The sequence below is a fragment of the Saccostrea cucullata genome, unplaced genomic scaffold, assembly GCF_032062105.1.
Source record: "Saccostrea cucullata isolate Sc308-1 unplaced genomic scaffold, CSIRO_AGI_Scuc_v1 ctg4932, whole genome shotgun sequence".
In the NCBI taxonomy this organism is placed as follows: Eukaryota; Metazoa; Mollusca; class Bivalvia; order Ostreida; family Ostreidae; genus Saccostrea; species Saccostrea cuccullata.
In genome coordinates this window covers 17,337-29,988 of record NW_026930759.1, presented here as the reverse complement: position 1 = coordinate 29,988, position 12,652 = coordinate 17,337, and the positions used below count along the sequence as shown (strand labels likewise).

General features: G+C 31.7%; 1 long non-coding RNA gene across 1 annotated transcript; it reads left to right on the top strand.

Annotated features, from left to right (window-relative positions):
• Positions 1–3,396: 3,396 nt before the first annotated feature.
• On the top strand, positions 3,397–7,897 carry LOC134229994 (uncharacterized). Its single transcript, XR_009984268.1, has 3 exons — positions 3,397–3,649; positions 7,702–7,724; positions 7,853–7,897. It is a non-coding gene; the product is annotated as an uncharacterized LOC134229994 (long non-coding RNA).
• The last annotated feature ends 4,755 nt before the right edge of the window (positions 7,898–12,652 follow it).

The following is a 12,652-nucleotide window of genomic DNA, read 5'->3' as shown; positions in this document are numbered from 1 at the left end:
GGGGGTCAACAAATTATATTTTTTTATTAACCACCAAATATAACTTATTCTTTTAGATATGATATCTAAAAAAAAATTCCTAAATTTTAGTTTTAAAATTTGATCATTTTATTATATCTTTCAATTAAATATGACTACGGAATGTTTCGTGTACCTCATCAAAACTTAGGTTCACAGCTCAGTGACCCTGAGTGTCGTCTCCATATGAGTGAAAATTTTTCGAGACGGACGTTAAACTATATACAGCGAATCAGTCAAAATGGTAATAAAAAGTTTTTTTTTGAAAGTGTAGCTGAGTGCAATTCTGGGTAGAGGGGGGGGTTCTCCATGTAATTTTGCATTACGATTACTTGTGTTATTATTATCCGTTGGGTGTTAAAAAGAATCTAAGAAATCATCATTCCATCTTTAAAAGTTCAACAGGAACTTTATTGATTTTTTTAAAAAGAGTACTTGTACCTTTTGGCCTAATCTAAATTTAGTTTATTATCCATTTACAGTGTTTATTTTAGTTGTTTTTTGTCCCTTTTTTAGGTCTCTGCCTGCACCAGATATCTCGTTGAAAAGGTGCCAAAATTAATATATTTGGGGACGCTTCGGACTAAGAAACCTTTCTGCCTGTCGTGCATGTCGTATATGTGTCCCCAAAGACTCTGACAGGTGCAGTAGAAAATGACTAAAACTGTAAAATATTCGGGTGCATTGTAAGTCCAGGTTCCTAAAATTGATAGTCTTTGGGTTTTTAAGAAATGCCAATACCTTCCAAAACGTTTATAAGTTTATTATCTTAAAAAGAACATAATTTGTACATTTTTCGTGAAAATAATTATCGATGACTTATCCTTGCACTGTCAGTAGAAATATATCAGGGCTATGAATAAGAGGGATTCTATGATCAAATTGAAAGATTTTAATTCTGGTAAAAAAGTCGCTGCAAAGTTTATCATTAAATCAAAGTTATGATTATCTCGAATACAATATTGTTTACATACATGTTTTGCTTACTTTTGAATAAAAAAAACACAACTTGAATCATATCCCGTTGTCATCGCTTTCTTCACAAATATTTTCGGGATAGGAAATTTGTTCTAGGTGTAACTCACATACGACAGCGCTTTTGTACCTTTTTACGTGTTGTTATTTATTTTATAACTTATAAGAACACAATTTTTTGGGTAGGCCAGGGGGCTCCTACCCCTTTTCTAAACAGAGTGCCCCTTCTGGATCCGCCATTGATGTCTATGCAAGGAATAGAACCTGGATGATATATGTCTTAGGCAATTTCTCAAGTAACTAAAGTAAAGAGACCATAGTTAAATATTGGATCCATCATACACAATATAATATGAAAAGCAAGAATATCTTGAATGGTATCTGCGTAATTACTGATAAAATAAAATGTGGGAGATAAAATAAAAAAAAAAATCTTGGGTATTTACAAATTATTAAGCTGCTGATAACGTACCCGAAAAATTGCTTTGCAACCCCGTTACAAAAGGTGTAGTCACGTAACCTTATTATGAAAGGTGTACCCGATTCACATAAAGGGTCCCTTTGCTCTACACTAAACAAAACTACTAAGATTCACTCTAATAAATGTACTTATTTAAAACACTAACTGAAAGAATAGCATGATATTTTAAAATTAATATATTACATTAACCTTATTAACAATGATTGAAAGAAAATCAATTATCATCGACGTAACCAGTGTTCCATTACGAAGCTGAAAAACAATAAATCTATACTTTGCAGCACGTGTTTTGTGACAGTTCTCAATTTTTAATTTAAAAAAATTGGTTTAACTGGTTACTTACTTTTACTCACTTTTATTTAAGTGTTTATTGTCCTTGATATTACTTTTAAGAATTAACAACCAGTATAAAAACCCATTTTAACGCATTTTTCTATAGGTTGCAGGTCATTTTTATCGAGAACTTATCACAATTTTAATGCTTTGGACAAAGAACTACGAACGATAGTATTGTTCTCCCGCCTACCTCTAAGTGAATTCTCGAAAGTTAACATATTCGAATGATTTTCAAAAATTTTATAAATATTTATATGAATTTTCATAAAACGTTACTTATTTGGGATACCAAAGAGAGATAACTCTATATTTTTGGTAAAACTTGTGTTTTTCACTTATGAAATCAACGGAGAACGGAAAATATTTTTAAAACATCTTGACCCCCCGTGAAACAAAAATTCCTATTTAAAGGTAATATGGACTGTCATTTTACAAAATTTCTTCCAAAGCTTTTAGTGTTTCACGGGTGGGGGGACACATATGTTTATAGACAAAAACGAAAAAATGCTGATATTTCACCAATTTTAAAACTATTTACAACTAAATAATTGTATTTTATTAATTTATATATGTTATGTATTATTTATTTGCGTAAAACAGAAGAAAAAATATAAGATACATTTTATCATATTAAAGACTATTTCAAAATATGGTCATTCTTGAAAGTTCGATTTCACTAGAAAATATCGTCTACCCCCCTTTTTTCAAGAGCTAGAATTAATGATGATTTACTATCTAGCGCTGGAATTAAAATGATTAATTAATTACCATAAAACTGTTCTTTGTATTAAACAAAGATTTAATGACCAAATTGCCATTCACATTGAATCTAATGGGTGCAAAATGTAGGCGGGAATCAAGAGTTAGAGTTCGTAGTTCTTTAACCAAGCCGGAAGTTATGTGGATCTTCGTCTGAGGCCAATGTTTCGCGTCACAAACAGGTTAATACATTGTTACATTGTCCTGAAACAATTTTAGAAACATTAAAACAAACAACTTCAATGGTAAAAACATGATAAGAAATTGGTGCTCTTGGCAGTCTAATATTATCACAAACAGATTGAATCATCCGTAAAGCGGTATACATACTTGCTAAACGCCCAAGGATGTTGACCAAAAGGCATCTGCGTGATGATACACTGCCAAATCCCCGAATCTTAATCAAATTGAGCATATGTGGGATCTTTATAAGAAATGTCATCAAAGTCCCCCCCTCCCCCCTTCACACAATTAACGGTTTAGAAAGATCCATGCATTAGGTGTGGCAGCAACTGGGTCAATCTCGTATTCAGCGGTACATGGTATCCATCGGAAAATGTTTTCTTGCAGTAATTATAGCGAGTGGTGGTCTTACTCCATAGAAATTATTTTATGCAAATTTTTATTTTGATGGTACATCATGTCCTTGACACTTTGCTTAAAATTTTAACGAGATATTTACATGAAATTTACTATATCTTATTCATTTTAAAGTTGTGTGTTTCCTAAAGTTTCCAAAAGTAAACGTTCAATGAAATTTTAAATAAAAGACTTTGGACTTTTCATACAGGTCTCTGAAAATGATAAACATTTTGTTGTGATGATTTTAGGGGGGCAGATCACGTGATTTTGGGGTAGGTTTATATAAAGTCGCATACTCGACAGAAAATCATATTTCGTTACAAACTCTGATATCTTTGGGGGTTGTAGAGAAATTGGAGCCAGTATATGAACATTTTGTTTTGTTAAATTGTCTCCATACTGCCACTTTATCAAAGGAGATACTTTTCACGTCATGAATTTAGGAGCTCTTGTCTGGGCGATTCTGTTGGGCGTCCTTATTACTCAGATTGACGCAAGGTAGGATCTAGATTAGAATCACAGCCTAAAATTTTGTTGCCTTTTTGTATATCTTTCTCTTTGTACCTTATCTTATTTTTATCTAGAATTTCAGATTCATTTAAGAGACCTAACTTCTAATTTCTTTGATTGTCCTTACATATCATGTACAGAAGATTTATCCATGTATATAGAAAGTTGCCTATCCGTTCAAATGGCAAATTGGAAAAAAAGTTTTAAATACAATTTAATATAAGTATTTAAATACTCAATTCAAAGAGATAGGGTGATTTCGAAAATCTTAAATGTTCATAAGGCAATTTTTAAAAAAAAATCTGAACAAGAAATAACCAATGGTTAAACATATGATGATGAGGTTTAAAACTTGTACCTAAATCGTATCTCGTTTTCCGAAGAAATTAGATAGAACGAAACATTTGCACTAGATATTCGTTTTTTAATTCATGCTTTAACCCCCCCCCCCCTTCAATACCCTGCAGACTCGCACTTTAACGCATATACCGTTTTCTATTTCTAATGCATAATCACGAATATACATTTTCCCAACATTTTTCACGCATTTTAAATAGTACATTTAATCTTCAATTTAATTTCAAGTTCCTTCTACTTAGTATTTTATTACTGCTAATGTCTCATAAAATAAAAACAATATTTTCTTTTTAAACTATTACGTCATTATATTATAAATGTAGAAATAGTAATTCATAAAATGAAGGATATGGAGATAACAAACAGCATTTAATATCAAAGTCCATAAAACAATACAAAATAGGAGTAGATCAAACACGGACCTCCAAAACATCAGAGGTGGGACCAGTTGCCATGGAGGAGTAAGCATCCCCTACTGACCGGTCACATCCGCCGTGTGCTCCTTGACATGATCAGGAAAACACGGAAACATCCGTCGTCAATTCAGTGTATATATAATGAACTAACAATTGGTATGAAAAACGTCAGTCAACATTTGACTCAATGATAAATTGTATTTGCTGACGAGGTCATTGTATCGACCATAGAACTTACAAAATGACGACTCGATATAGAGACTGCTGATATTCTTGTTTCATCAACTTGTTTGTATATAATTTACCTCGTTTTAGAAATTGTTCTTACTTATAATTAGAGCATGCTCTTGCATATCGGATCAACTGAGATATATATACTCCTTGATGAAGGTGTATTGCTGCAAAAGTACGGGAACGGACGATAGAAATGTTTAAGTCATCACATTTATGATAAAGCTTGGAAGTTAGAAAAAGTATGCATACTTTTGAGCTACAATGTAGTATAACAAGATAATTTAAACCAGTAGTTCTTGTCTAAAAGTAACAAAATCATGAAATGATAAAACCTGATAAGGAAAAAAAAAAGTCATTTTATAGCTTTTGAGAAGAATCAAAATAGTTATCTTATTTCATTGCGTAGTTGTACTTGATAAATCAGTTTCATAACATAAATGATAAATAATGCTAATAATATATATTTCTATGGATAATGAAGCCAAAAATGTTATACTGGACACTCATGCGACAGGCCTACATGTAGGTTCAGGTGTCAAATAAAAAAAAAACTATTTTTGGATTTGCAAGAACGTTTGTTTAGAACCTTGTTGTTCATACAAAGCACTCTCTCTAATCGTTTGCATCTTATCTGAATCCCGGAAGCTGAAGAAAACTAAAACTGAGAAGTCCGCATAAAGGTATTTGATTTGAGACAAATAGGGGAGAAAGGCAAAGCACGATAATGGTAATAAAAAAAAAGGAAAGGAGAGTTTTTTTTAGGTAATTATTTTCAATTATTGAATTTTATTTCAAATTGAGTTTGGAGATAGCTTTTGCCTTCGGCTTTTATATGTTGCGCTCATTACGCAATTGATCCCACGCCTGATGCTTTGGAGGTACATGATTGTTCTGCTCCTAATTTGTATTGTTTACAGAAATTTTGAGCCTGATTGTTCGAAAAGTTCTTTGACTTCTGTCATGTATTTTTTATCAAACGTCATATTTTATCTAGAATGAAAATTCAAATGATCTTTATTTAACTTTTTTTAGAAGTATCATGATTTATTTTAAACCTATCAAGAATTAAAAACTGCAAAAATTGGATGGGGGTGCAAGTCAAAATTAGTATTTTGTAAATAATACACTAAATAATCATGATAATGTTTTATTCACATTCTCTTAGAAATTACGCAAAAAGCAAAAAATTCATTGAGAACTGATACATTAATTCATATTCCAGGTAAATGCTTTTATAGTTTGCTTCGTTGAAAAGAAATCAATTTGAGAAGAGAGATTATTCAAAACGACAAAAACGATGACGTTGTAGAACGTCACAGAGCAGCAGATAACGATGCAATTCTGGGTATACTCGTAAAAATCCTAAATAAACTCTCAAAATGTTAACAGAATCCAAAAAGATGTCACAAGTAGGTCGTGCATGTGTATAAAAAGTGCAGACGGTATTTGAGTGACAGGGACTCTGTATCGAACGAGGACAATCTGTGAAGAAACGGTTTATCTGGTAAAATCTGTACCAAAGCTTTAAAAAAAATTGGGACGACATTGGAAGACATGGGCGCTTCAGAGTTTCTGATCCCGTAAAAGCACAGTTGTTAAAACGTAGATAAAGGAAATTATACAAGAAAAACCGTTACAAAAAATGAATGCTATTCGATAGTTAAAGGTTTTTTAATAAGTGGTTATTAGACTATACTGTGTTAAATGTGTGATATATTTTTGAGAAATTCTTAACGTTATTTTTTTTACGTACATTGACGTTAAGGGTGCCTTATGGTTACAAAACGTTGACCTTAAAATGAACTAAACTTCACAAATCAATAAAACAATTATTCGGTCACATGATAATGAGCTTATTTTAAATTTCTTGAAAGTAGTATAACTAAGATTGATATCGTCCACGAATTTTTCGAAAAACCCTCGTACGTTATTTCAGTATCTCTTATGTTTGAATTTTGTGTTGTTCTTGATCACGTTGCTATACAGAGGTTTCGTGAATATTAACAAATAATTATGGAAAGGTGTCAAACATTAACACATATGAAATATTAATATTTTGCACCCTTCTGAATTGCTAGTTGTGTGTGTGTGTGTGTGTTTTTTTTTTTTTTTGGTCATCAAATTTAAAAATACCTGAATGAATTTATCTAAAGAAATTTATCTTTGTTTCTATCTATGGACCTGATAAACTCCATTCCAATTGACTTTATTTTTTGTAGTTTTTAAGACGGGATTTAAGATCTTAGATTTTTTTGTACCTTTTAAAATGAAAATTTCAAATCATGTAAGGATTTTTTCTGTATCAAAATCAACTCAAAAGTTATTCAAACAATATACCTTTTGTTATGGTTTAATTAGAATAAAAATATATAAATGAAAATTAAATGCTTACTTTTCGTACATCGATAAAACATAATCTTAAGATGTACTTCTACGGATAAAACGAAATTATAAATGTAACTGAACACTCGATCAACAGGTTTCAATAAATTTAAAATGTTTCCAAATCTTAAAAATAAAATTCAGAACAAAAAGTATACACTGAAATGTACAGCGCTGTTACATTGCAGAATGTCATAATGACGCAAAATGTAATAAACTGAGATAAAAGTTACATTTTGTATTATTACATATTCTTTCATTACATATCAAAGCGAAATACATTATGAAATACAAAATGTATAAACAATTTCATATTGAGTACAATTTGAATTTATCTAGACGCAATTTTTAAAAGCAATGGAAAATGTAATCATCTTAATTAATTGCATTTTACGGCGTTAAGCATACAGTTTGCGTTTTAACCCTCCACTTTTTGTGTAGGTACCAGACGACATAATAAAGATTGGACAAAATTCACGGGGGGAATAAACAAGCAACGTTTCTACAAGTACGAGTTATACCCATATAAGTTGTTTTAGGGGGTAATCTTTGCTTAAATTAGAGTATATATAATTTCGAAGTGTTATCGATGATGCATATATTTTCTAAATAATAACCTTCAGTTTACAATTTGTTTGTGTTTATTGTCAGGGCACATCGACTAAAAAGGCAATGTAAGTAGTCAAACAATTTCTGTTTTGGTTTTAATGTGGAAACAACAAATATGTAGCATCCTTAAGTTCTTGAAATTAAAATACATTTTTATTTTTTACAAGCTTGTCTTATTTTTTTCTGTATGCAGTTGGTGGCTTTGGTGGCGAAGATTCAAACCCTTTCGGTTCCGGAAGTGAGTATCCTTATTTTTCTTTAAATTTAATTCTCATGATAGGCTGTTTATCTTAGAATAGGTATTATGTAATATTTCAACAAATTTACGCCGCTATACATTTAGATTAATTAGAATGACATTTTCAAGTTTAAGATTGTTTTTGTATGGTTATTATGTTTATTTTTTATATTTACTCATAGGAAAGAATTTAAAATTCGTTTTTGATGATTTGATATAAAAAAGTGTAAAATTCCTCATATTAAAGGGGAATTTTAAGACAATATCATTTTAACTCAAGAGTAACAAGCATGTAGCGCAACTTACACATGTACTAATGCATGTTTACTCAATTCCAAAGATTATGTTGCGTTCAACGTAGGAGTTGCTGTACTCGATCTATGGTACTTACCATGTATTCGTGTATATGAAAAGTGTTAACGTATAAAAGAGATAAAGCATTGGTTATATACCACATGTACGTGATAATTAAAAATAGAGAGAGAGTTGGATTCAGATTTGGGGGGGGGGGGTGCTTTTTATGTTACATAAAAAAATCTGTGTGTTTAAAGGTTCTTGGACACAGATTTGAAGATAATATTTTCTATATATTTAGACTTATAAATTTTAATAGCATTTCACACAAAAATTAATTAAAAATCTTATTTCATTTAAAAGTTATTAAAACTTCAAATTTTTTGGCGGATTTGATTGACACATCCTTGCACTTTCACAAATTTTATTTTTTTTCTTATTACTTAGATAATGTTGCAATCTTGCTGTGTACATGTATTAATAAGAAATATTAAGATTTATTAATTTTTGTGTGAAATGCTATTAAAATATATAATTCCTGGTATTATACAAAAAATATTAACTTCAATCTGTGTCCAAGTACCTTTAATATGCATTTTAATTATTTTTTAAATCATTAAAAACTGTATTTTTCAATGTTTTAAAGCAATATGTATTTTAAGTACATTAGAAAGGTTGACAGTGTAATATTTGTTCTTCTTTTAACACTATCTTTAAGGTGCACTAGAAGGGGTCTCATCACGACAGCTCTATATTAATATATATTTTGTATACAGTTCATATACAAAAATACCGTAATCTCATGTGCCAAAAGGAGAAACACTTGCTGTGGCCTTTCGACATTTAGATATATCGTCGACGTATTGTCAATTAGCAATCGCAATTTCCATTCTTATGTCGATACAATATCCTAGTGAGCTTCAAATAAAAAAAAACTCAGAGTATTGCACATCTGTTTCATATTTGGATACTGTATACAGGGAAATTTTCGCCCCCGTTTTATTTTCGCCCCTTTCGCCCTACCCTCATTTGCGCGAATTTAAAACGGGGCGAAATAAAATAATATGGTATAATTTTTTTGATAAAACTCTGATTGGGCGAATTTTAAACGGGGCAAAATTGTTTGCAAGTGAGAAAGGGCGAAAATTAAATGGGGCGAAAATATCCCTGTATACAGTATTTTACTTGAAAAAAGACGTTAATGGTAATCTAACAACCAAACTCTATGATAAACATGATGATTTTAACTTTTCTATCGTCAACTTCCCTTACTTAAGCAGTGATATACCTTCATCACCTGCATACGGAGTTTATATATCTCAATTGATCCGATACGCAAGAGTAAGCTCTACGTATGAACAATTTCTACCTTTCGCACGAATGATGTAACACTGTGAGTTATTAATAACTAGAAAAAGCGGCATTTTTTTCTGTCTCTTGCATCAAGATTATTTCACTCCTATCATTATGTTCCCCAAACGGAGTTTGGGAACATATTGTTTTTACTCTGTTTCTTATTATTATGTTCCCCAAACGAAGTTGGGGAACATATTGTTTTTACTCTGTTTCTTATTATTATTATTATTATTATTATTATTATTATTCTTTTTTCTTCTTATTTCTTCTCCGGTACTTTTTTGTCCGGAAGTGTTCTCAGAAACTGTTCACCAAACTAAGTTAAAACCTTTTTAGGGTTAGTAGGCATGTTGTGTAGATGTGCCGAACGAAGGTCATTTTGCGCGCATTCGCATGCACGTGCGGGCGCGTGCAATGAGTAAAATGACTGATATATTTAATATGGTTGTAACTTTTATATTTTTTGATAAAATGTTTTGAAACTCATTATATAAACATATATAAGGTGTGTAGATAAGATGACATGGTCAAATTTGAATGAACTCACGCGCATGCACGTGCGCTTTGCTCTGATTGGCTGGAACAGAAATCTCAATATCTTTTTTGTTTTATGATGAAATGCTTTAAAATTTATAACATAGACATACATTAGGATATGCTACAATACGATATATAAAATTTTTCATGAAATCACGCGCATGCACTTGCGCTGCAATCTGATTGGCTGAAATTTTAAATGAGTATAACTCCCTTGGTTTTCAACCAAATAGCATGGGATTTAGAATATAGATAGACATAAAGGACTCCTACAGGATGGTATGGTCACCATTCACATGCATGCACGTGCGTGCACGTGCGCTTTGCTCTGATTGGCTGAAACAAAAATCTCAATATCTTTTCTGTTTTTTTATAAAATGCTTTGAAATTTAAAACTTAAGCATACTTTAAGATGTCCTACAATATTGTATATAATAATTGTCATGAAAATACGCGCATGCACGTGCGCTGCAATCTGATTGGCTTAAACTTTAAATGGCTATAACTCCCTTGTTTTTCAACCAAACAGGATGAGATTAAGAACATAGACAGACATAATGGACTCCTACAAGAAGATATGGTCATCATGCACGTGCGTGCACGTGCAAATGAGTAAAATAGTGTAGACAAGATGATATCGTCATTACGCTCATGCAATCACATGCGCACGCCTGCATTGCTTAAATTTGAAATACTTGGTATACTTTTGAGAAAACGTTGTTTACGTCTTAAATGCATAGATTTTGCCTTCTTTAATGAAACTTACAGGGAATATGGCACGAGAAGGGAGTTGGGGAGCGTTTGGGGAACATCTGTAACGGTTCCCGTTACAATTAGCACTAGTTATTATTATTATTATTTTTTTTTTCTTATTTCTTCTCCTGTACTTTTTTTGTCCGCGAGTGTTCTCAGAAACTGTTCACCCAACTGAGCTAAAACCTTTTTAGGGTTAATAGGTGTGTAGTGTAGGTGTGCGGAACGAAGGTCATTTTGCGCGCATACGCACGCACGTGCGTGCGCGTGAAATGAGTGAATTGACTGATATACTTAAAATAGCTATTACTTTTACATTTTTTGATGAAATGATTTGAAACTCATTATATAAAGATATATTAATACTATTGATAATGTGACACTGTCAAATTAGCACGAACTCACGCGCATGCACGTGCGCTTCGCTCTGATTGGCTAAAACAAAAATCTCAGTATCTTCTCTGTTTTTTGATGAAATGCTTTGAAATTCAAAATATAGTCATGAATTAGGATATCCTACAATATGATATAGAAAAAATTTCATGAAATCACGCGCATGCACGTGTGCTGCAATCTGATTGGCTGACACTTTAATTGAATATATCGCCTTTGTTTTTTGTCGAAATGCTTTGAAATTTAAAACATAGTCATACATTAGGATGCCCTGCAATATGATATACAAAAAATTTCCAGAAATTACGCGCATGCACGTGTGCTGCGATCTGATTGGCTGAAACTTTAAATGACTATATCTCCTTTGTTTTTTGACGAAATGCTTTGAAATTTAAAACATAGTCATACATTAGGATGCCCTGCAATATGATATACAAAAAATTTCAAGAAATTACGCGCATGCACGTGTGCTGCGATCTGATTGGCTGAAACTTTAAATGACTATATCTCCTTTGTTTTTTGACGAAATGCTTTGAAATTTAAAACATAATCATTCATTAGGATATCCTACAATGCCATATAGAAAAATGATCATGAAATCACGCGCATGCACGTGTGCTGCAATCTGATTGGCTGACACTTGAAATGGCTATAACTCCCTTGTTTTTCAACCAAACAGGATGGGATTCAGAACATAAATAAATATAAGGGACTCCTACAAGAAGGTATGGTCATCATGCACGTGCACGCACGTGCGTGCATTTGGAACGAATGAAATTAGAAATACACTTGAATGAGTGATTTTTAATAATTTTGGACTGAATGCTTTCACAAATAGTATATTACAGGGAATATGGAACTAAAAGGGAGTTGGGGAGCGTTTGGGGAACATCTGTAACGGTTCCCGTTACAATTAGCACTAGTTAACCATATATCCTACACTGATATTTTGATCACCTTTGATGTTTCGTACATATTAAGGACAGAAGAATGAATCCAATATATCCAGCAATATCTTTTTCAAATGACATGGTTTAAAAATATTAATGGGTAAATAATCAAAGCGTAAAAGAAATCAAATCCTTCCACATAACGCGTAATAGATTTAATATTGTCCTTGAGCTTGAGATGTTCTTAAGTATAGTGTAAGATCTTTTCTTTTTTCTTTTCCATTGTTCCTTTCTTTAAACGAATTTAATCAGTCATTACATTAACATTTTAAATTGTAAGAAGCGTGTGCGATACCTTTGCCAGGTCTTGTCCAAAATTTTGTGCTCGCAATACTAAAAATGTAGTCAGTTAAAAAGTGAACAACATTCGATTAAGTATAAAGCCAAATTCGATTACTGCATACGTTTTTTACTAAAAAAAAACTTCACTAGTGGAAATGAAAAAAAAAGTTTTAAAGCCAAATACGAGTAT